General features: G+C 40.0%; 1 long non-coding RNA gene across 1 annotated transcript; it reads left to right on the forward strand.

Moving 5' to 3' along the window:
* Nucleotides 1-5,762: 5,762 nt before the first annotated feature.
* LOC130923807 (uncharacterized) lies at nt 5,763-11,199 on the forward strand. Its single transcript, XR_009064787.1, has 3 exons — nt 5,763-5,905; nt 5,984-6,027; nt 11,053-11,199. It is a non-coding gene; the product is annotated as an uncharacterized LOC130923807 (long non-coding RNA).
* The last annotated feature ends 11,878 nt before the right edge of the window (nt 11,200-23,077 follow it).

Genomic DNA, 23,077 nt, shown 5'->3' on the forward strand with positions numbered 1-23,077 from the left:
AAATGTGAGAGCCGCAGATGAAGAAAATTATTTATGTGGGTTGGCCACATGTGCGGAGATTTTCACGGGAAACACACAAAAAGGTATTGTGAATAGATTTAGTCCAAATAGTTTGAAATGAAGTTTGAAAAAAAAGTGCTGTTTTTATCTTCCTGCAGGTGTGATTTACAGAGTCCTATTAACATTGCCATGAGTGTTGCTTTGGCCTTAAGCTTCATTCTCTTAGTTTTCCTTACATGCTACCTCAAGACAAAAGGATGTCTTTGCTGCAAAGGTAGGAGACACAATATTATTATAACAATATTTTATGAAAATAGTTCTCACAATGCATTTTCTCTCTTCATTGTTCAGCTTGTCCACAAACCCTCGATGAAACATCAAATTATGTGCAGCAGGTAAACTGAAAAGCTGTCCACTTGTTCTCTACCTTTCTAAATTCTTGTCTCAACATGTTTCTTGTTTTCCAGAGAAAGGAGGACTCTTTGGTTTATTCAGTGCCGACCATCGTCGCTAGGAAAAGCGGCAAATCGAATCCGACCGATGGGGAATTTAGCACGTATTCTGACGTCAGATTTTGAGATTCTAAATTTGGCGAAATTGATCTGTCGGATTCTACAGGGCAAGAACCATATCTGGCAAACATGGATTTGGATCTTAAAGAATAACATTTACTACCCTCCTCCATAATATTGCTTTGTTTTTATTTTCGGAATGGTGACGTGGATGCTTATCACTGCAAACAATAAAGAAGATATGAAACAAATACATTGTTTTTTCATAAATTAAAACAATGGTGGTAATATTTAGTTCATTCAATGTCGCTTCAAATGGAACAGTCAATTGGACAAGAAAAAGTATTGGTCTCACACTATTGTTTTTGTCTTTCAAATATCAACCACAACAAGGCTTCAACTTTCCATGCAGCATTTGTGGCAGTACACTCTAAAAAGTTAGCATACAACTTAATTGGTGAATTGAATATAGGTGGTCAATTGATGAGTAAGTCCAATTAATACAGTATTTTCAAGCTCGAATGAAGTGACTTTATTCAATTACAGTGGGGCAAATAAGTATTTAAGAAAAAGGTCTCCTACTTGAAAAGATTAGAGAGACCTGTAATTGTACAAATGGGTAAACCTCAACCATGAGAGACCAAATGTGGAAAAAACCCGGAAAATCAAATTGTTTGATTTTTAAAGAATTTATTTACAAATCATGGTGGAAAATAAGTATTTGGTCACCTACAAACAAGCAAGATTTCTGGCTGTCAAAGAGGTCTAACTCCTTCTAACGAGGTTTAACAAGGCTCCACTCGTTACCTGTATTATTGGCACCTGTTTTAACTCATCGGTATAAAAGACACCTGTCCACAATCTCAGTCAGTCACACTCCAAACTCCACTATGGCCAAGACCAAAGAGCTGTTGAAGGACACCAGAGACAAAATTACAGACCTGCACCAGGCTGGGAAGACTGCATCTGCGATAGGTAAAACGCTTTGTGTAAAGAAATCAACTGTGGGAGCAATTATTAGAAAATGGAAGACATATGAGACCACTATAATAGGGATAATAATATAATAATAATATAATAGGGAGGGATAATCTCCCTCGATCTGGGGCTCCGTGCAAGATCTCACCCCGTGGCATCAAAATGATAACAAGAACGGTGAGCAAAAATCCCAGAACCACACGGGGGAGACCTAGTGAATGACGTACAGAGATCTGGGACCACAGTAACAAAGGCTACTATCAGTAACACAATGCGCCGCCAGGGACTCAAATCCTGCACTGCCAGACGTGTCCCCTCGTTGAAGCCAGTACATGTCAAGGCCCGCTTCGCTAGAGAGCATTTGGATGATCCAGAAGAGGACTGGGAGAATGTGTTATGGTCAGATGAAACCAAAATAGAACTTTTTGGTAGAAACACTGGTTCTTGTGTTTGGAGGAGAAAGAATACTGAATTACATCCGAAGAACGCCATACCCACTGTGAAGCATGGGGGTGGAACCATCTTGCTTTGGGGCTGTTTTTCTGCAAAGGGACCATGACAACTGATCTGTGTAAAGGAAAGAATGAATGGGGCCATGTATCGAGAGATTTTGAGTGAAAATCTCCTTCCATCAGCAAGGGCATTGAAGATGAGACGTGGCTGGGTATTTCAGCATGACAATGATCCCAAACACACAGCCAGGGCAACAAAGGAGTGGCTTTGTAAGAAGCATTTCAAGGTCCTATACAGTCTCCAGGTCTCAACCGTATAGAAAATCTTTGGAGGGAGTTGAAAGTCCGTGTTGCCCAACGACAGCTCCAAAACATCACTGCTCTAGAGAAGGTCTGCATTGAGGAATGGGCCAAAATAGCAGCAACAATGTTTGAAAAGCTTGTGAAGAGTTACAGAAAACGTTTGGCTTCCGTTATTGCCAACAAAGGGTACATAACAAAGTATTGAGATGAACTTTTGTTATTGACCAAATAATTATTTTCCACCATGATTTGCAAATAAATTCTTTAAAAATCAAACAATGTGATTGTCTTTTTTTTTTTTTTTTTTTTTTGTCACATTCTGTCTCTCATGGTTGAGGTTTAGCCATGTTGACAATTACAGGCCTCTTTAATATTTTCAAGTGGGAGAACTTGCACAATTATTCATTCTTCATTCATTCATTTTCCATGCCGCTTTTCCTCACGAGGGTCGCGGAGGTGCTGGAGCCTATCCCAGCCAACTACGGGCAGTAGGCAGGGGACACCCTGAACTGGTCGCCAGCCAATCGCAGGGCACAAGGAGACATACAACCATTCACGCACACACTCATACCCACGGACAATTTAGAGTGTTCAATCAGCCTACCATGCATGTTTTTGGGATGTGGGAGGAAACTGGAGTTCCCGGAGGAAACCCACACAATGTGATTTTCTGTTTTTTTTGTCACATTCTGTCTCTTATGGTTGAGGTTTAGCCATGTTGACAATTACAGGCCTCTTTAATATTTTCAAGTGGGAGAACTTGCACAATTAGTGGTTGACTAAATACTTATTTGCCCCACTGTACTTACATAAATTAAGTGAATGTAACTGAAATGTTGTGTTGCCCATATATGTAAAAACCTGAGTCGAAACTCGGCAAAGGCAACTGAAATCATTTATAGCAGATGATATCAAATTTTCACTTTTTAAAAAAATATGTGCTGTACAATTTAAAAAGTAATGCAGCATGTTATAGTCGCGGGACGCACGCAGAGAGAGACAACCATTCAGACGCACAATCACACCGCCACTGAGTATCAGTGTCATTTTCGAGTGTAATGATAATATGGGACAAAAGCTCGTTCCTTGTAAGCTCAATACGGGACGCGAACTTATGTTTCTTCATACAGGATGATGTAGTTTTTCAAGGGAACACTTTATTGCTACATGCTTTTATTATTAGAAATATTTACACCATGTATTCTGTGAGTCAGATACAAATTCATTTGTAAGATATTAATTTTTATATGGATATTTCACATAGAGAATACTGTTGAATCTTTACTCACAAATATTGATGTAGTAAAATGAAACATATTTTTTTTGCTATTTTCATGTTATTTTTATTCACCATGCGTACTTATATGTTAATGTAACATTTACATAGTGCTTGAAATATTTTTTTCAGTGTATAGGTCTACTCTCAAGTCTGCTAGTGTAAGTGACTTTTTCAGGTAGTTATGTCTTACTTTGAGTTAAGCTCCTTGCAACTTGCAGTATATCAGACAGAAAAGTCCCCGCCCACCAACATTCACCCAAGAAAGTGCAAAACACAATAGAACGGAATATTGCGACACATTCATTCTCATCTGTATAACTCATCTAAAGTCACGAAGGGTGTCTTTTTCAAACATCTTTGTTGATGAAAAACATGAGCATAATGACAAAATGAACAGATGTCCACCGCAACTGTTTGTAAAGTGAACCCAACTAATGAGTAAATCAGGTAAGGGAAGCATTAGGTTTTTGACAAGCCAAGTCTATTTTACTGACCTTAACTCTACTGACTTAAACCCTATATGGACTGCAAATGACTTACTGAAGAGCAGCATTAAAGGTCAGTAGGTCATAAGCTTGACACAATTATCAAAATCAAAGGACTAAACAACGACTAAAAAAATTATCTCAAAATATTTTAAATCTGTCTTTTTTATGCACCATAAAATACAGTAAATCTTTATCTGCTCTGCCTCATTCATCAAATTTTTCTTTTGGAATCTTTACATACATTTTTGTAGTATTGTTTTGTTTTTTTTAATCTGAAGAATGAGGGCAGAATATTTTGTGCTCAACATTCAAAGAACTGAAAATAACTAAATCTAAAAATTTGGGAAAAGAGCACACATTCCAAATTGTCTATTGATTCGATGATGAGCATGTAGATGTATATTATATAGGAGAGCAACTCAATAAACGTAATAACTGTGTGTTATACATGAACAGTATATTGAGAAGCTATGACAAAATAATGCAGACACAAATTTAGTGGACAGAGTTTCAGTAGAAAAGGCCAATGAGATGTCAGTGAAGCAGTTCCCTCCCCTTTGCTGTGATTGGATTCAAGTCGATTATTGTGTGATGCTGTCTCGATGGACTGCTGTTCACTTGCTGAACGACGACAAAATGCAGACGGCGCTTCATCTGCTGCTTCTGCTCATCCCATATGGAGGCAAGTCCATGCGATGTAAATTTATAAACATGGTTGAGCTGCGTTTTACTCTTGTTAACATATTTTTTGTTTTTGACTGTTCTGTTCTGTTCAGGATATGCGATTAGTCCCTACTTCACAACAGAGACCAAAGCAGTTGGACAAAGTGTATCTCTGAGCTGTCCCTATAGCAAAGACCGTATTCGCACAACTCTTTTTTGGATTCGACTTGTTTCTGGAACTTTTCCAGAATTTTTAGCTCATAGTGAAGCCTTTAAGGAAAACAACAATTTGACGTCAAGCAAAGGACATCACATCATTGCTAAACAAGAAACAGAAATGTTTGTTCTGCAAATTAGTCAAGTGCAAAAAAGTGACATGGCGGTCTACTACTGTTTCAAATGGACAACATATGTTCAGGATGTGATATTTTTGAAGGGAATATTTTTGCAGGTCAAAGGTAAATATGAAAATTTATAATATATATTTAACATTCAATATATTTAATACTAAAAAATTCAGAACTTACTTACATACTTTTTTTTTTACATAAATATATAATTTCTCCCGTTCACAGGTTGTGACAGGAGCGCTTTGCTTAAGCTTGATTTCCCTCAGAAAAAGTAAATTGAGCACCATTGCCGCATTAAATGACCTCAAGTTGAATTGTGTTTCAGACTTTCCAGAAGCAGAACCCCCTGTCATTACAGTCACACAAGACAGGAGGACTAATGGGAGGCAATCAGGACGGTCCATGACCTCACAGTGCTCGGTCTTCCCTCATTCTAAGAATCAAAATTGTTTTGATGGGCACAAAATTTACTGGTTCCGAGTTGAAAAAAATGGCACACATTCCAGCTTCATTTACACTCGAGAAGAATGTGAAAAGAATACCGGTGGCTCAATGCGAAAATGTGTTCATGCTTTCTCGAAGAACATCAGCTCCTCCGATGCCGGAAATTACTTGTGTGCAGTGGCCACATGTGGGGAGATTTTTATGAAAAACGCAAAGAAAATCATCACTGAAGGTCCTGTAAATATTTTTGGAAAAAGTCCAAATAACTTGAATTGCTGTAAAACGTTGGTACTCCTATCATCAAATTCAGATGCCTGCAGCTGCGGTCTACTAACCTCTATTAACATCATCTTGGGTGCTGCTTTGGCCTTAAGCTTCATTCTGTTAGTCCTCCTCATATACAACCTCAAGACCAAACAATGTTTTTGCTTCAAGGGTAAGAGACACAATATTAATCATAACTCAATCTTATGCCAGTGCTTCTAAAACTGCATTTTCTTTCTTCAATGTTCAGCTTGTCCACAAACATGGAATAAAAGATCCAATCGTGTACAGAAGGTGAGTCCAAACGTTCTCCAGGTGTGATGGGATAAATATACCCGGAATATATGCCCCGGATTGAATTAGCATTATTGCATTGTTTCTCTAAGTTCCCTTGGTGACTGTACCGTATTAGAGCTTTGCCACTTTGGCGCCTCTGTGATGTATGACTTTGCTTCCTTCCTCGCCACTTTGACATCTCTGTGATGCGTGATTACAAAGACGTGTAACAAGGGGCGAGTAGCTCGTCCTCATTTGAGATAAGGGACGGACATCTCTTGTAACAACGGGCGAGTAGCTCGTCATAAGGGACTGACATCTCTGACCTCATTCCTGACGTCATGCATCCCTATATAAACCGAGGACATTTTCCTCTCAGGTAGAAGTTTTTGTAGCTGCAAGACGCTGAACACTGTTTTAGCATTTCTGGAGACCCAAGAGTCAACTACGCCTGTATTCCTCTGCAACTCTACTGAGCCCGATTATCAATCGGTAAGAGTTTTGACTGTTCTTGTGTGCTTTAACAGTAGCGCGGGGATTTTAGAAGCAATCTAGCGCTGGCGTCATTGTTCTTGTTTTCTTCCTTTTTCTATATTAAACATTGTATTATTTGCAAAAGTGTGCCTGTTACTGACTCGCTGCGGACCCGGAAATTTCGTAAAACATTTTGGCGTTGTCGGCAGGATAGTATTACCAGGATAGTATTACTAGGATAGTATTACTGGGATTTTGTTAATACTAAGTGAGCCGTAACAGAATAACGATGTTTAAGAAACTGCGAAGAACGATGTTTAAGAAGCTGCGAAAATTTATTGTGGAAGAATCCGAGGAGTCTATCGATGGAACGGTAGTAACTCCTGGTTGGGAAAAAGAACCGTGGAACGGAATCGCGTCGTGTTTGCGCGAATGCGGTGGTCGTCCCGAATCATGGAAGGATTCGCTAGGGGACAGTACTGCGCACGATGTTAAAAAGGTATTGTCGTCCGTAGGGATCCCAGCTAAAGCATTGTTGGGTGGGGTCCAACGACGCATGTGGGTCTGCGCTACGGCGTGGAGGATTCAAACGGAGAAATTAGAGGACGCTGAACGAGAGGCGTCACAACTAAAAGTACAATTGGACAATTGTCAAAGTGAAAAAGGCATTTTAGAGGAAAAAATTAAATTGCTAGAATGCCAACGAGATCGGTTACACCGTATGTGTGAACAAGCGGTTGAGTGCGTGGGGCGTTTACCAGCTCGAGAGCGCAAACTCTCTCGAAGGCGCGCTGATCCCGTTAAAGTACGGGCATTTGTGGCGTCCTCGTTAGAGAACACCAGTTCGTGGGATCCCGAAACGTGGGATGGGGATATTTGGAATGCGCAAAGCCATGGGAATTATCAGGAACGTCCCATATCCCGACGACGACAGGTGGAACATATTCTCCCACCGATTCGCGAGCAAATGGTTGATCAGGATGGCGCTCCGCTGCTAGACAGGGATGGTCAACCTATTTATCAGGAAAGACTACGTGAACAGCCTGCTCCTGAGGTATATAAGTCTATGGAGGATTATACTTCCAAAGAGGTGATTCATTTGAGTTCCAAATTTCGTCAAAAACCCGACGAACCTTTGGACTTGTGGATTGTTAGATTATTGGAAGAAGGAGCATGGCAGGCTGAGATTGACACACAAGACGGACATCGATTTTCTGGAATGTCCCGCGATCCTGTGGTGAATTCCGAATTTCGGTTGTATGTTCGTGCACTGGGAGACGACGTTCGTACTGTGGGAAACGTGTATGCTCAAGCCGTGTCGACGCGCTATCCCTCTCCGTCGGATTGGCCCCCTCTCGACCGGGAGTGGCAGACCATAAGGGAAGGGAAACAGCGCATGTTGCGCATGTGTGTTCGCGAGGCTTTGAGGAATGGGGAGGTGGAGATAGTTCAAGATATCCCGGTCCCGAAGTCGGTGCGTGATGCTATGATCAAAACTGCGCCACCGGCTTATAAGTCACTGGTTTTAACCCTGATGGTAGGAAATCAGAATCAAACGCTTGCTGAAGTGTCAAGTATGATGTCTGAATTAGGGAGTTTAGGGAACTGGGAGGTCATCCGGAAGGAGATTCCTCGCCAGACAACTAGTCCTCCTCCTCCTCCCAGGCGAGACTATCGAGTCTCTCCAGCGGCCAGAGGGCCGTCTAGGAGAGACTTGTGGAACGCTCTTTTGAAGGCGGGAGTGCCGTTTAGAGAGATAGACGGTCTCCCCACTCCGGAACTGAGAAAACTGTGCAAGAAAAAGGGGATTAAGGTCAGTTGTTTAGAAGCATCCTTCGGAACATCACTGAAGAAAACGGAGGAGGTGCTGCGGTCCGTTTTAAGAGAGGAGGGGCGAGCAGTTCCGACAGCTCCACCCCCTCCACCCCTAGAGTCGGAAGCCTCCTCCTCTACTTCTGAGGAGGACGAATCAACAAGGGTGCGTTCAGTGAAAAAGAGCAAGCGAACCAAGGACAAACAACATCGACAGAAGAGAAAGGAACAAAGGGGGGAGAAGGTTTCTTCCCTCTATCCTAGCCTCTTGGATTTGGAATAGGATGGAGGCCAAGCCCCACCTTTTTCCATCAGAGCTCATCATTCCAATTGGTCAGGTCATGACACGCGACCTCATGTGAAAATGAAGATTCGTTGGAAGAATTCCGAAAAGTCCAAGCTCTGGTGGACACAGGGGCGGAGGCCACACTAATTTCTAAGATCGCGGAAACCGCCGAATTACCTGTTCGAGCTACGCCAGGTTCGGCTGGTCTTGATTTACGAGCCCTTAAAACGAGCACTTTAATTCCCGCGATACCTAAAGTAGTTTCAACTGGATTAGGACTTAGACGTCCCAAGGGACACTACGGGCACATTTTACCTGGGTCTGGATTGTCACGTAAAGGGGTAACCATACTTGCGGCAGTCATCGATGCCGATTATCAGGGAGAATTGGGGGTTGTAATGTCCAATTTAACCCCTGAACTGTTCATTGTGAAATCCGGCGATAAAATCGCACAACCTTTAGCAAGGGAATGTGAATAGGGTGTAGGTTCAACTCCCCCTTTCAATGGGACAATTGCTAAAAGCTATCTATTCGGTGGAATGGATCATCGGAATGGACAAACTTCAGAGTGCCCAATCTTTGTCCATTCCGAAGCATTTTATTCTGTTTTCTTTTTCAGCATGGTGATTGATGTGTGATGTGGAGGCGGTTGATGGGAACGTCTGCGGGAAGATCGCGGAAGATTGCACCGCATCGATGGTGTCTGATCATGGGCTACCATCCGTTGCATCCTTTCTGCATGGTGGATGATGAGCGCTGACTCGCTGGGGAGTCCATCGCAGTTCCTGGCGCAACCGTTCCTTGCTTTATGGGGGACGTGCCCTACTAGGAGGAAGCTACAGGGTTGCCTCACTTCCAACATCACTTGATATCTAACACGTGACGGAGAAGTCACTAGAACGATGTTGTCCAACACCGGAAGAGACGTGGCTCATGGTCTCTTGACTGTGGGACTATGGCTGCCCGCATCTGTCGTGCCCCATGAAGAAGCAACATCCTTCCCAACCGTCATGGGACAAGACAATGTGGGGGGAGACCAAAGAAGTTTTAACCAATATTTCTAATGCACTGAATATGAACAAGTGTAACTTGCAGGTCTTAGACATGAAACTACAACAAGAAAGATTTCTAAGGGTGGTAACATCGCCATCGGTAGATCAATGGCGTAAAGTGTGGAATATTTCTACTGAGTCCTGGGTAAAGACATCCTGAGAAAACCATACGTAATGAATCTGCATGTCAAGGAATGTGGTTACAGATGGATGTAGCTAAACCCCTTGTAGTTTGTAGATATCATGTGTTTCCTGTGATTACGACCTATGCATATTATTTCGTTAGACCTCAAGGAGAATGGTTTAGCCCACAAACCAATCTTACTTATGACTTAAGCGGCTGCGACACATCGGACGAAGTTATTGCATGTATGAAAGAAGTAATGTATCATGAAGCATGTTTTAACACGACACAGGCATTATGCAATTGGCATGTGGAAAACCACTATGAAACCACATCCACAGTTGCCTAAAACACCATTTTCGGGTTGTACACTTTTCACTTGGAATAATCAGACCTACAAGTTGATTGACTACGGCTCAGTGGGAAGCCTTAAAACTCTTTGGGCAGTAAAGCTGGAGCGCTTTAGAGGCGCCCTAAACCGTTCCACGTTGCTGCAAAAGATGATTGAGGAACACAGGTCTACCATTTCCAAGCTTAATGTGTCCACATTTATAGCCCGAAATGAGGTGGTATATCGCCAGCAGATTAATTAAGGGAATGGTGGATTCAATCCGGGTCAAGGGGTGGAATGATGGGATAAATATACCCGGAATATATGCCCCGGATTGAATTAGCATTATTGCATTGTTTCTCTTCCCTTAGTGACCGTACCATATTAGAGCTTTGCCACTTTGGCGCCTCTGTGATGTATGACTTTGCTTCCTCGCTACTTTGATTACAAAGACATGTGTAACAAGGGGCGAGTAGCGCGTCCTCATTTGCGATAAGGGACGGACATCTCTTGTAACAAGGGGCGAGTGGCTCGTCATAAGGGACTGACATCTCTGACCTCATTCCTGATGTCATGCATCCCTATATAAGCCGAGGACATTTTCCTCTCCGGTAGAAGTTTTTGTAGCTGCAAGACGCTGAACACTGTTTTAGCATTTCTGGAGACCCAAGAGTCAACTACGCCTGTATTCCTCTGCAACTCTACTGAGCGTAGGCTTTCTGCCCGATTATCAATCGGTAAGAGTTTTGACTGTTCTTGTGTGCTTTAACAGTAGCGCGGGGATTTTAGAAGCAATCTAGCGCTGGCGTCATTGTTCTTGTTTTCTTCCTTTTTCTATATTAAACATTGTATTATTTGCAAAAGTGTGCCTGTTACTGACTCGCTGCGAACCCGGAAATTTCGTAAAACAAGGTGTTACTTCCTTTCCACCTTCTTGTCTTAAAACACGTGACTTGTTTCCCAGAGAGAGGAAGATTCTTTGGTTTACTCGGCCCCAACTATTGTCGCCAGGAAAAGCGGCAAATCGAACCAGACCAGGGACGAATTCAGCACATATACTGATGTCAGACTTCGGGAATCCTAAAATGATGAAATTAATCTGATGGCTTCTAAAGTGCAAGAACCATATCTGGAAAATGTTGATTTGGATCTAAAAAGAATTAATTCACATCAAAATTACCACCAACATTGTTTCAGTTTTTTTTATTTCCCACATGGTGATGATGATTATAACTGCAAATAAATAAATAAATAAAATTAAAAAACGAATAGATGAAATAAAATTTTTTATTTTTTCATGATTTCGCAAATGGTGGAAATATTTGTTTCAGCCAGTACTCTACTCTACTGATGTCACACACATTTTGTTTTCTTTTTCAAATTGCATCCGCAACAAGGCTTCAACTTTCCAAGCAGCGTTTGTGGAAGTAGTCTGGAGATCAAAATGTGTCAAAAGAAGTAGAGTTTCCATACAGTATGTCTAAAGTCTTTGTGTGAGTGAGATTTTTAATTTAGATTTGTATTCCTTTAAGTCCTGCTCCTTGCAAATCGCAGTAGGTATAAAACACAAGCCACCACCCACCCAAGTTGTATGCAAAACACAATGGCAAGGAATAACGCCACACATTCAAACTTATGTGTAAACTCGGCAAAAGTCCTGAATGTGTCGCTGATGCAGAACAACCATAACAACTAAATTACCTCAGAAGTCTACAGAAACAATTTGTAATATGACATATGGAGCTAGGACAGTCTCATAATAAACACACACACGTACATACACATCTGACACGAAACAAACATTTTTGATGCACGCACAAATCTGACACCAAACACACACATTTTGGGATTTACAACCACGTCTGAGATGAAATACACATTCATCAAATGTGTGTATGAATTGTCTTTCGGGCATTTATAATGTGCTTTTAAGTGGAAAACCGCACTCAAGAGTGTGTGAATCTTTTTGAGAGTCATTTCACGCAGCCGAAAAACACACATGCATTTTTTCTAAACAGAGCACATCTGCAGCCAATCGGATGTCTCCTTCTTTTACAACCAATCAAATGGGCTGCTGTGTTGGGTAACGTCACTACTGGGTAGTTTTGTTAATAACTGCGTAAGAGTACAATGGCGTTTTTAATGGCATTATTTTTTTTCAGTAGTGATTAATGTAATTAATTACTTTTCCCATCTTTGCAACGCCGTTAGTGAGGAAATGAAGGGTGCGTTACTACAATTTGGTTGAATGAAGAGCAAGTTGCCTGATTTTATCACAGCTGCCTGGGAGATATCATAGCGGGAAGGGAGTGGTGACGCTGTTGCAAACACAGTGATGATTGGCTAGGTGGCTCTGAGCTTTAGCATAGCATATGTGTTCTCATTAGCATTTATTTATTTATTTTAATTACAACAATTTGTGGTGTCCAGGTGGGTAAAATTAATAGAAAATAATGTACTGTTTCCTACTGAGTGTACATTATCATCACCTAATTGGCATTGTCCTTGTAGATGCTACAATACACTGTATAGTATACTATACATATATATATATATATATATATATATAGTATAGTATACATATGTATATGGCGGAAAATACTCAGGTGACTTGAAGTTCCGCTCTGAGACCCCCAATTTGGCCAACTTTCAAAATTGTCCAAATGGATGTGTGATACATCATTGGAAAGCTTAAAATCTCGATTTTCTGGGGAAGAACAATTTTGAACAGGAGGGCATTAAAAAAATATTTAAATAGATAAGTAAACAGCGAAAACCTAACTGGAGGTGAGAGCACGCGGGCGCATATTCAAAGACGCCATGACTTTGAACGAGATATTATCGTGTACTTACCATGTTTCAATCCAAAAACTCCATGTAACATTGATCACTGAGCTGTGAATGGCCACAGCTGGATTTTTTGGGGATTTTATGGGTGAAACATGGTAATATAACAAGGGTCGCGATGCAAAAATTGCAGACATCAAGGAGTGGTCGAGATTTTCTTTTTAATATATTAACAATTTTAAACGTTTTTACTCAGTTTTTCTTTGTTTGGATTGATTATTTATCATCGAACATATTGGAGAAAATGCGACAGAAACAAACAAACAAAAAAATCCAATTAAGTGATAGTTATGAGGTAGATACCCGTGACTTTTTACAGACACCATTTTTTTCTTTGTGACCTATTTGTTTAAAAGTTTAAAATATGCGAGTGAATAATTTTTGAAAGTCTTTATTTTATTTTTTCTAAACAAAATTTTTTCTAGACATCAATTAATGATTCCAAGCTAAAAATGAAAGACATTTTGAATAATAAATATAAATAATTACCTTCGTTTATTTATTTATTTTTAACCAAAAATAGTCACTCGCCCAAAACTTTTCTAGAAAATGACATATCCATGAACCTTTAATCAAAACAAATAGAGCAAAGATAGGAGAGGCAGGCAATTCAGAGCCTCACCTGCATATTAAAAGAAATATCTATATATATTAGGGGTGTGGCGATACACACATGTTAGGGTTCAGTACGTACCTCGGTCGAGAGGGTCATGGTTCGGTTCAGATTCAGTACAACAACAACAAAAATGCCTTTTTTTTCCCCTGACAGCATTTGAAAGGTAAAGTTTGTATACCATTGCACTATTATATCTGTCAGGAATACGCGGGCAAGCAGGTGGTGTGGACCCAAATGCAGGGAAACAAAAGCAGCAAAGTAGGTGGTGGTGAACTCAAAAAATGTTTTAATAACAACTAACCAAAAGCACAAAGTACAACCAAAAGGACTGGGGATCAAAAAGGCAATGTTCAAACTTACTTAAACAGAGGGACTGGTACACGAGGGCGTGGACAGGACTTGAAATTGACATTCGTATAGACATAGACATTGACAATGACGCAACAAGGACTGAAAAGAAACTGGGAGCTTATATACAAACGCAGACAAAGGGTAACGAGACAATGAGGAACAGATGGGTGACACAGGTGGACGCAGATTGGAGGATACACAAGGAGCGGTACACCAGGTGAAATCAATGGCAATTACAAGGACACACAAGGAGGGAACCAACACACAACCTAATTAATTACTTAATTAATTACTCTTATAATGAGGTCACTAATTTACTAACTCAATTACATTTTGGGAGAAGTAATTTATAACTGTAACTAATTACTTTTTTAAAGCAGTGCTTCTCAATTATTTTCTGTTAGACGCCCCCCCAAGGAAGACGTAAATGTTTCGCGCCCTCCCAAACTCTACCGCCACTGTAAATAGTATCATTTGTCTATAATATTACTATTATAAGTACGCCTCTACCTCACATTGTATCTTTTTTTTCCTATTAGAGAAAATAACAGAGATCAACTTATAAAGTATAACTTTATTAACATCGTTTTGTTTGTAACAGAAAAGACTTAACGCGCATCAATTTGCCTGAATTAAAAAAAAAAAAAAAAAAAAGTAACATCCAAACTGTAAAAATACACTCAAGGAACATTTTTGACCATTTGATACTGAAAAATAAAATCAGTAAATAATAACAAATTCAAATTGATTAGAAACATTAACTCATGAGGACAATATGCCAAAAAATTTGACCGAAAAAACAAAACTGAATATTTTCGCTGCTCACAGTATCACCTCCAGTTTGCAATTGTATGGGGTTATTTTGCACTGAGCATGCTTACAGTGCTCACTGGTTAATAATACTGACAAAGCGGGATGATTGTTGGCAATATTCGTCATGTTTTTGCTGAAAAACAACCAAGCGGCTTATCAATGAGATTGGGGTCTCATGTCTTTAAGTGGCGTCTTAATTGATTTGGCTTCCGGTTGTCAGCTATAATCATTTTTAGACACAGTAAACAGTGGTCTTTCCTCATCTACCACTGTATCAAATGTCAAAGCCAAAAGGCAAACGGCCCACAAAAAGCGCATTCTCGGCGGCCGAGGGGGAACCGTAGGTGAGGGCGGCCATCGTGACGATCCCAAGCCGAAAATGGCACTTCTCGGGCGCACATGTGAGAACTGGAGAAGACAGTGGGTCGCTGCGTGAGTCCTGCTGGAAAACGGCTTTCGAAAATGGCGCACAGCTCTCCAGCTCCTCATGAGTCTCTTCCGTGTGCACTTGCTTACTTCAAAAATACTGCGCGCACTTTGAAAATGAGAGCGCCACTGCCACCCATGAGTGGATGTGCAAGTACACTTTATTCTAGTACGGCAAAAAAAAAAAAAAAAAAAAAAGAAAAAGCATGTTCCCCGAGGTCACACGAGTCACCCCGGGGGCGCGCCCAACTATTTGAGAAGTACTGTTTTAAAGTAAGATTAACAAAACTGCTACTGTGCGCCCTCAACAAGAGAAATAGCATCTCCTCTCCGCAGCCTATTCTAGTATAGCCCATACTATGGGCGCTAGAACCGAGCTAGAATAGGCTTCCAGAGACGCTGCCGGGGCCTGTTCTAGCGCCATAGTATGGCCATAGTATGTTCTAGCGCCATAGTATGGCGCTAGAACAGGCTCCCGCTGCTAGACGTGTCAGATGTGTGTGTGCATCGAAAATGTGTGTGTGTGTGTGTGTTTCACATCAGATATGTATGTACATTGAAAATGTGTGTGTTCATTATGAGCTAGCTCAATGTGAACTTGGCAGAAAAACAATTCATTCATCAGGCAAGAGAAGTCTACGTTATGATTTTTACTGATCTAAACCCCAAAGGGAATAGAAATGATGTATCGAATAGAGGCCTGAAAGGTAAGCAGGTCACAAATTTGATGCAATTACTAAAAGCAAACAGATTTGGAACTTGAAGAAAAAAAAGTCTCTCAAACTATTTTCAATCTTACAATTCTGATACTGAAAGACAAGCAAAACTATTTAGTGCTTACTATTCAAAGAACTAAAAATAAAAACTGCCTGTTATGCAGTAAAGATTTAATTGAGAGGATATGAGAAAGTCATGAAGACAATGGAATGTTTTGGTGGACAGATATTTTTTCTTCAAACTGCCGATGCTTTGTCAGTGAAGTTGTTCCCACCCCTTTGCTGTGATTGGACTTATGGCAATCAACGTATGATGCTATCTAGATGGACTGTTTTTCACTTGCTGAAACAACGACAAAATGCGGACAAGACTTCATCTGCTACTCATGCTCATCCAATATGGAGGCAAGTCCATGCTTACCGTAGTGTTTATATAATAATCATGTTTGTGCTGTACATCACTCTTGTTAACATCTCTGTTATGTGTTTGTTTCTGTTAAGGATGCGCAAGTGGTACCAACTTCACAACAGAGATCCATGTCGTTGGTGAAAATGTCTTAATGAGGTGTCCCCGCATCGATCTATTGGGCTCGGCTACTTTATTTTGGATTCGACTTGCTTCTGGAGCCTTCCCTGAATTTTTAGCTCAAAGCACAGCCTCTGATTTAGCGCAACCATCAAGCACTGAACATCACATCGTCACCAAACATGAGGCAGGAATGTTTGTTCTGCAAATTAATGACGTGCAGAAAAGTGATGTGGCAGTCTACTACTGTTTCAGCTGGACACCTTGGATTCATGATGTGATATTTTTGAAAGGAATATTTCTGCAGGTCAGAGGTAAGTATGACTAGAATAGATAGTATTTGGCTTCAAGAAACAAGTCATTTTAATTTGCAATATATAATATTTTTGCTCATTGACAGTTTAACCATCTAAGCAACGATTTAACTTTTGTTCACCAAGGCATATACTGTATCTTACATCATAAAAAACATACCGTATGGTACCCCAAAAAATGTACCAATAATATCTATATACATACACACTATTGAGTTCAAAAGAACATAGGCTTTTCTGAAATTGAGTAAAAAAATATATATTTTGAAATTGCATGTAATATCTCTGGTTTTGAGTTAAAGTTTATTACTTTAGTTTTAACTTTTTTCATTCAAAATCGGGGCGGGAGATATTGTTTCTGGTTAGCAGTTAAGTTTTTTTTTTATTTATTTATTTTTTTATATCTGCAATTTTTAAAAAATCATCAGTTAATTTCATGGCAAAACTACTTTTAAAATAAAATTTCCTTTAAAAATAGATTTCCAAATAATCTGGTTCCTATGGAATTACACTGAAATTGTATATATTATGGTTCATGAAGAAAAAAAGGAGAGGACCCTGTTGAACTAGCACCCAATTTCGTTTAACTTTTAATTTTAAATCAAAGCACATACATAATGTCTTGAAAATGTGTGGAAATTCAATGTTAATTATGCTGCAGTAAAATGTGTTTGCCAATTTCTGAAATTTACAACAATTAATACCTTGGATTTTAACTGTTGATTTATCTCATTCATGAGCTGTAACTCAATCATAATCCCTAAAGAAAACTTTTGTGTACACACGGTTCTGTCAGACATTTATTTTGTAGAAACAGCCCATTCAAACGCCTTGTTCAACAGTTTCTTAGTGACAAGTAGCCCTGAGCACTTCTAAAGCAACGAGCGCAAACATCCAACGACACTAGCAACAAGATTAGAAAATTTCCATTATTCGTTTTTTTGGTTTAGCAATATTTGTTGATTTTTTTTTCCAGACTCTTCTGAAGCAGAATCCTCCATTCATGAGGTTACTCAAGACGTGTGGTCTCATGGGGCCCCACCAGGACCAACCGTGACCTTACAGTGCTCGATCATTTCCCATTATGGGGATAAATCTTGCACAGATAAACACCAGGTTTACTGGTTCAAAGCTGGAACTAACGATGTAAAACCCAGCTTCATTTCTGCTCGTGAAGAATGTAGAGAAGTTATAAATGACAAAATGCAGAAATGCACCTTCTCAAAGAACATCAGCTCTTCCGATGCCGGAACTCACTTCTGTGCAGTGGCATCATGTGGGGAGATTTTCATTGGAAATGCAACAACAATCATCATTAACGGTAAATATCTCCTAAATTTTCAGAAAGGTTGCACTTTTGTTTTAATCATCATAAGCCAGACAATATGACAATGTTGCAAATTAAAGACAAAAACAATTTTGTGGGGAAAAGTATGTTGCAAGAATAATTGTCCAATCCCAAAATTTAGACCTGTTGGTGTACAGTAAATGAAATCAAAACTATCATTAGGTGAACAAATATGGAGGTAGTGTTGTTCCAATACGATTTTTTCACTCCTTATATTGATACCAAGCTTATTAGGGTCGGCTGAATCTGATACTGTACCAATTGCATCCTGATTCTTCCTTGTTTTTTTTGCCTGTTAGAATTGAGATCTCAAAGATCACACATAGCTTTGGCATGTTTTTTTCTGATACAATCTTCATATTGATACAACACGAAAAACTAACTTGTAAAACTACACTTTGTTAGCTGGGATAGGCTCCAGCACCCCCATGAGCCTCATGACGATGAGCAGTTCAGAAGATGAATGATGATGCCAAATCTGTTAAAGCAAAGTACAACTGTGTTATTTTAAATTAATTGGCATGGTCTCTTTAGGGTTGTTTCAGTCAGCGTCAACACAGTCAGACTGAATTCATTTCACAAGACATCTTTCAGCATTTAGCTGGATCATTCATTAATTTCTCTCCTTGAATTTCATTAGAAACAGCAAGAGAGGAGTTACCAGCTCTTTTGGTTTTGTCTGCTCTTTTGACCTTATGTCTGCTAATCATCGCCTTTCTGATAAGTGTCATCGTGGAAAAAAACTCAGGTAATGTTAGCTGGAATGCAATCTCATTTTTTTCATACAACTCAACTTTATTCTGCTTTGTGTTTCCAGCTTCCGTGTCAGCTCAAGGCAAGGACTTGGTAATATCCCAGGACATCTGAAATTAAATGTTTGTGTTCTTTGATTTAGTTTTGTCGGCTCAATTGTTAGAGGTTAACAATATGACCACTTTTTTCCCCGCAGACAGAAGACTCTCGCCTTCACTCCACTGTGATCTTCACAATAGTGGAAAGCAAAACAAAGGCAGCAGAGAGACTGAGGGTTCGCTCACGACTTGAGTAAGAAACGCAAACGTACTGAGAGTGGGATGACCAGCAGTCTAACCCCCAAATTTCATATAGTCCATATCCGCTCAGCGTCGCTCCGTTCCGGACAACGCAACAATAGGTTTCTATTTTAATCGATACGAGGTGGTCAACATCACGTGCTCAACTCTGATCCGGATCCGCTTGAGTCCGTCCTCTCTGTCCATCTGACTAAAAATACGGACAAGGTCTATTTTCTGGTCCGTCAACCTGCGGCCAGACCAAGTCCTACAGTTTAGCATGCACCAAACAGAAAATAAAACGTCCTCTCTTCCCTTTTGTGCATGCGTTCGCGGTTGCACGGACCGGATGAGAGATGTTTGGGCAACTCAGGCCGCACGCAGGCGGTCTGCAACCGATCGGAGCTGAGCTGTGGCTGACTTTGTGGGATTTTGGGGTAACGCTCCTAAGCAACAGGATATTGGTCTCATTTATTGTTTTACGTCAGAGAAAAATAACTGTTCTCTCTACATTTGTTAGAGCGGAAAGAAACTTGTTTGTTGTTGAAATGATTTTATGAAAAACAAATATGACTTTTTTAGGCTGCGATCGTTGTATTTGTTTTGCTTTGCTAATATAAAGGTTTCATACTACAGTACATTTGAGTGAGACAGAATCTGTTATTCATTACAATTTTTTTTCTCTCGTATTTTTGTCTATAAATTTATTTTCTACATACAGTGGGGCAAATAAGTATTTAGTCAACCACTAATTGTGCAAGTTCTTCCACTTGAAAATATTAGAAAGGCCTGTAATTGTCAACATGGGTAAACCTCAACCATGAGAGACAGAATGTGGGGGGAAAAAAACACAGAAAATCACATTGTTTGATTTTTAAGAATTTATTTGCAAATCATGGTGGAAAATAAGTATTTGGTCAATACCAAAAGTTCATCTCAATACTTTGTTATGTACCCTTTGTTGGCAATAACGGAGGCCAAACGTTTTCTGTAACTCTTCACAAGCTTTTCACACACTGTTGCTGGTATTTGGGCCCATGTTTTGGGGGCTGTCATTGGGCAAGACGGAATTTCAACTCCCTCCACAGATTTTCTATGGGGTTGAGATCTCGAGACTGGCAAGGCCACTCCAGGATCTTGAAATGCTTCTTACTAAGCCACTCCTTTGTTGCCCTGGCTGTGTGTTTGGGATCATTGTCATGCTGAAAGACCGAGCCACATCTCATCTTCAATGCCCTTGCTGATGGAAGGAGATTTTCACTCAAAATCTCTTGATACATGGCCCCATTCATTCTTTCCTTTACACAGATCAGTCGTCCTGGTCCCTTTGCAGAAAAACAGCCCCAAAGCATGATGTTTCCACTCCCATGCTTCACAGTGGGTATGGTGTTCTTTGGATGCAATTCAGTATTCTTTCTCCTCCAAATACGAAAACCTGTGTTTCTACCAAAAAGTTCTATTTTAGTTTAATCTGAACATAACGCATTCTCCCAGTCCTCTTCTGGATCATCCAAATGCTCTCTAGTGAACCGCAGACGGGCCTGGACGTATACTTTCTTCAGCAGGGGGACACGTCTGGCGGTGCAGGATTTGAGTCCCTGGCGGCGCATTGTGTTACTGATAGTAGCCTTTGTTACTGTGGTCCAAGCTCTCTGTAGGTCATTCACTAGGTCCCCCCGTGTGGTTCTGGGATTTTTGTTCACCGTTCTTGTTATCATTTTGACGCCACGGGGTGAGATCTTGCATGGAGCCCCAGATTGAGGGGGATTATCAGTGGTCTTGTATGTCTTCCATTTTCTAATTATTGCTCCTTATTTCTTCATACCAAGCGTTTTACCTCTTGCAGATTCAGTTTTCCCAGCCTGGTGCTGGTCTACAAGTTTGTCTCTGTAGTCCTTCGACACCTCTTTGGTCTTGGCCATAGTGGAGTTTGGAATGTGACTGACTGAGTTGTGGACAGGTGTCTTTTATACTGATAATGAGTTGAAACAGGTACCATTAATACAGGTAACGAGTGGAGCCTCGTTAGACCTCGTTAGAAGAAGTTAGACCTCTTTGACAGCCAGAAATCTTGCTTGTTTGTAGGTGACCAAATACATATTTTCCACTCTAATTTGGATATAAATTCTTTAAAAATCAAACAATGTTATTTTCTGTTTTTTCTTCTTCTCCACATTCTGTCTCTCATGGTTGAGGTTTACCCATGTTGACAATTACAGGCGCCTCTAATCTTTTCAAGTAGGAGAACTTGCATAATTATTAGTGGTTGACTAAATACTTATTTGCCCCTCTGTAACTAAATTTGCCTTGCCTTGCCTTTTTGGAATTCATACATGCACTATAAAGAAAATAATTGGAGAAGTTTTAGAAGAAAAATGTTCACAGGAAACAACCAATGAGAAATCAGTAACTTAGTCCCTCCCCTTTACTGCGATTGGTTTCAAGTCAATCAATGCATGATAGTGTCTTAGATAGACAGCTGTTCACTTGCTGAAATAACGACAAAATGCCGGTGGCGGTTCATCTGCTGTTCCTGCTCATTCCATATGGAGGCAAGTCTATACCTAGTGAGCATATTTTCAAGATAATACTGTAAATGACTCTTCTTAACATCTCTTTTTTGTTTGTTTGTTTGTTCTGCTCAGAATGTGCGAGTGGTCCTGATTTCACGACAGAAACCAGAGCAGTCGGGCAAAGTGTCACTCTGAGATGTCCACGAGGCAATAGTTTGCATGCAAGTCTTCTTTGGATCCGACTTGTTTCTGGAACCTTTCCCGAATTTTTATTTGGAGTGTCATCTATTGATTCAAAATTTGTGAAAAACGGGAGCTTATACTCTGGAGATCACATCACTGCCAAACAAGAAACAGGAATGTTTGTTCTGCATATTAGTCAAGTGCAGAAAAGTGACATGGCTGTCTACTACTGTTTTAAAGTGCATAACTATGCTTTGACATTTTTGAATGGAACATTTCTTCAAGTCACAGGTATGATGATATGACATGTAAGATTTATTTGAAAGAGCTCTAATGTTGCAGTGGTTTAATTTCTGTTCATAGACGATAACGCTCAAGACTTCAGGTCTGATGCAAGCCGACATGGTCCATCCGTGTCCTTACAGTGCTCGATCCTTGCTCCTTCCACAAATAAAACGTGTACAGATGGACACAAAATATACTGGTTCAGAGATGGAAGAAAGGATTTAAATCCTAGCTTCATTTATGCTCATAAAGGATGCACACAAGTTGAAGATGGCTCGGCGTGGAAATGCCTTCACACGTTCTCAAAGAACCTTAGCGTCTCCGATTCTGGGACCTATTCTTGTGCAGTGGCCACATGTGGAGAGATTTTCATGGGAAACACTACAAAATACATCACTCATGGTAAATAGCTAAGTGTGTTTTTGAAAAACTACAAATAGCTTGAATTGCTACAAACCCTTGCTGTTTCTTTTACTTTATTTATTCAATTTATATATATGTATGCATTCTTTTCCTTTATTTATTCAATTTATATATATGCATTTATATCTTAAAAAATCCAGATGGATGCATGTGTGATTTACAAAGGTCTATTAATGTCATCTTGGGTGCTACAAAAAGACAAAAACTATTTTATGGGTAAAGTTATTTGCAAAAATAATTATGCACTCCAAAAGACCTGTTAGTGTAAATGAAATCAAAACCATCATTAGGTGAACAAATATGGAAGTAGTGTTGTTCGAATACAATTTTTTCACCCCCTATACCGATACCTAGCTTTGTATTGTCGGCCGATTCTGATCATGTATCAATAATACCCTGATTGTTATTGGTCTTATTCCAGTTTTTTTTTTTTTTGCCTGTTGGAATCAAAATCCCAATGATCACATATAGCTTTCGCCTGTTTATTTCCAATACGAGTACTGGTATGAATACACTTGCAAAGGTGCACTTCGTTAGCTGGGATAGGCTCCAGCAACCCCACGACCCTCGTGTGGCTAAGCGGTTAAGAAGATTACT

The sequence above is a fragment of the Corythoichthys intestinalis genome, chromosome 11 (assembly GCF_030265065.1).
Source record: "Corythoichthys intestinalis isolate RoL2023-P3 chromosome 11, ASM3026506v1, whole genome shotgun sequence".
In the NCBI taxonomy this organism is placed as follows: Eukaryota; Metazoa; Chordata; class Actinopteri; order Syngnathiformes; family Syngnathidae; genus Corythoichthys; species Corythoichthys intestinalis.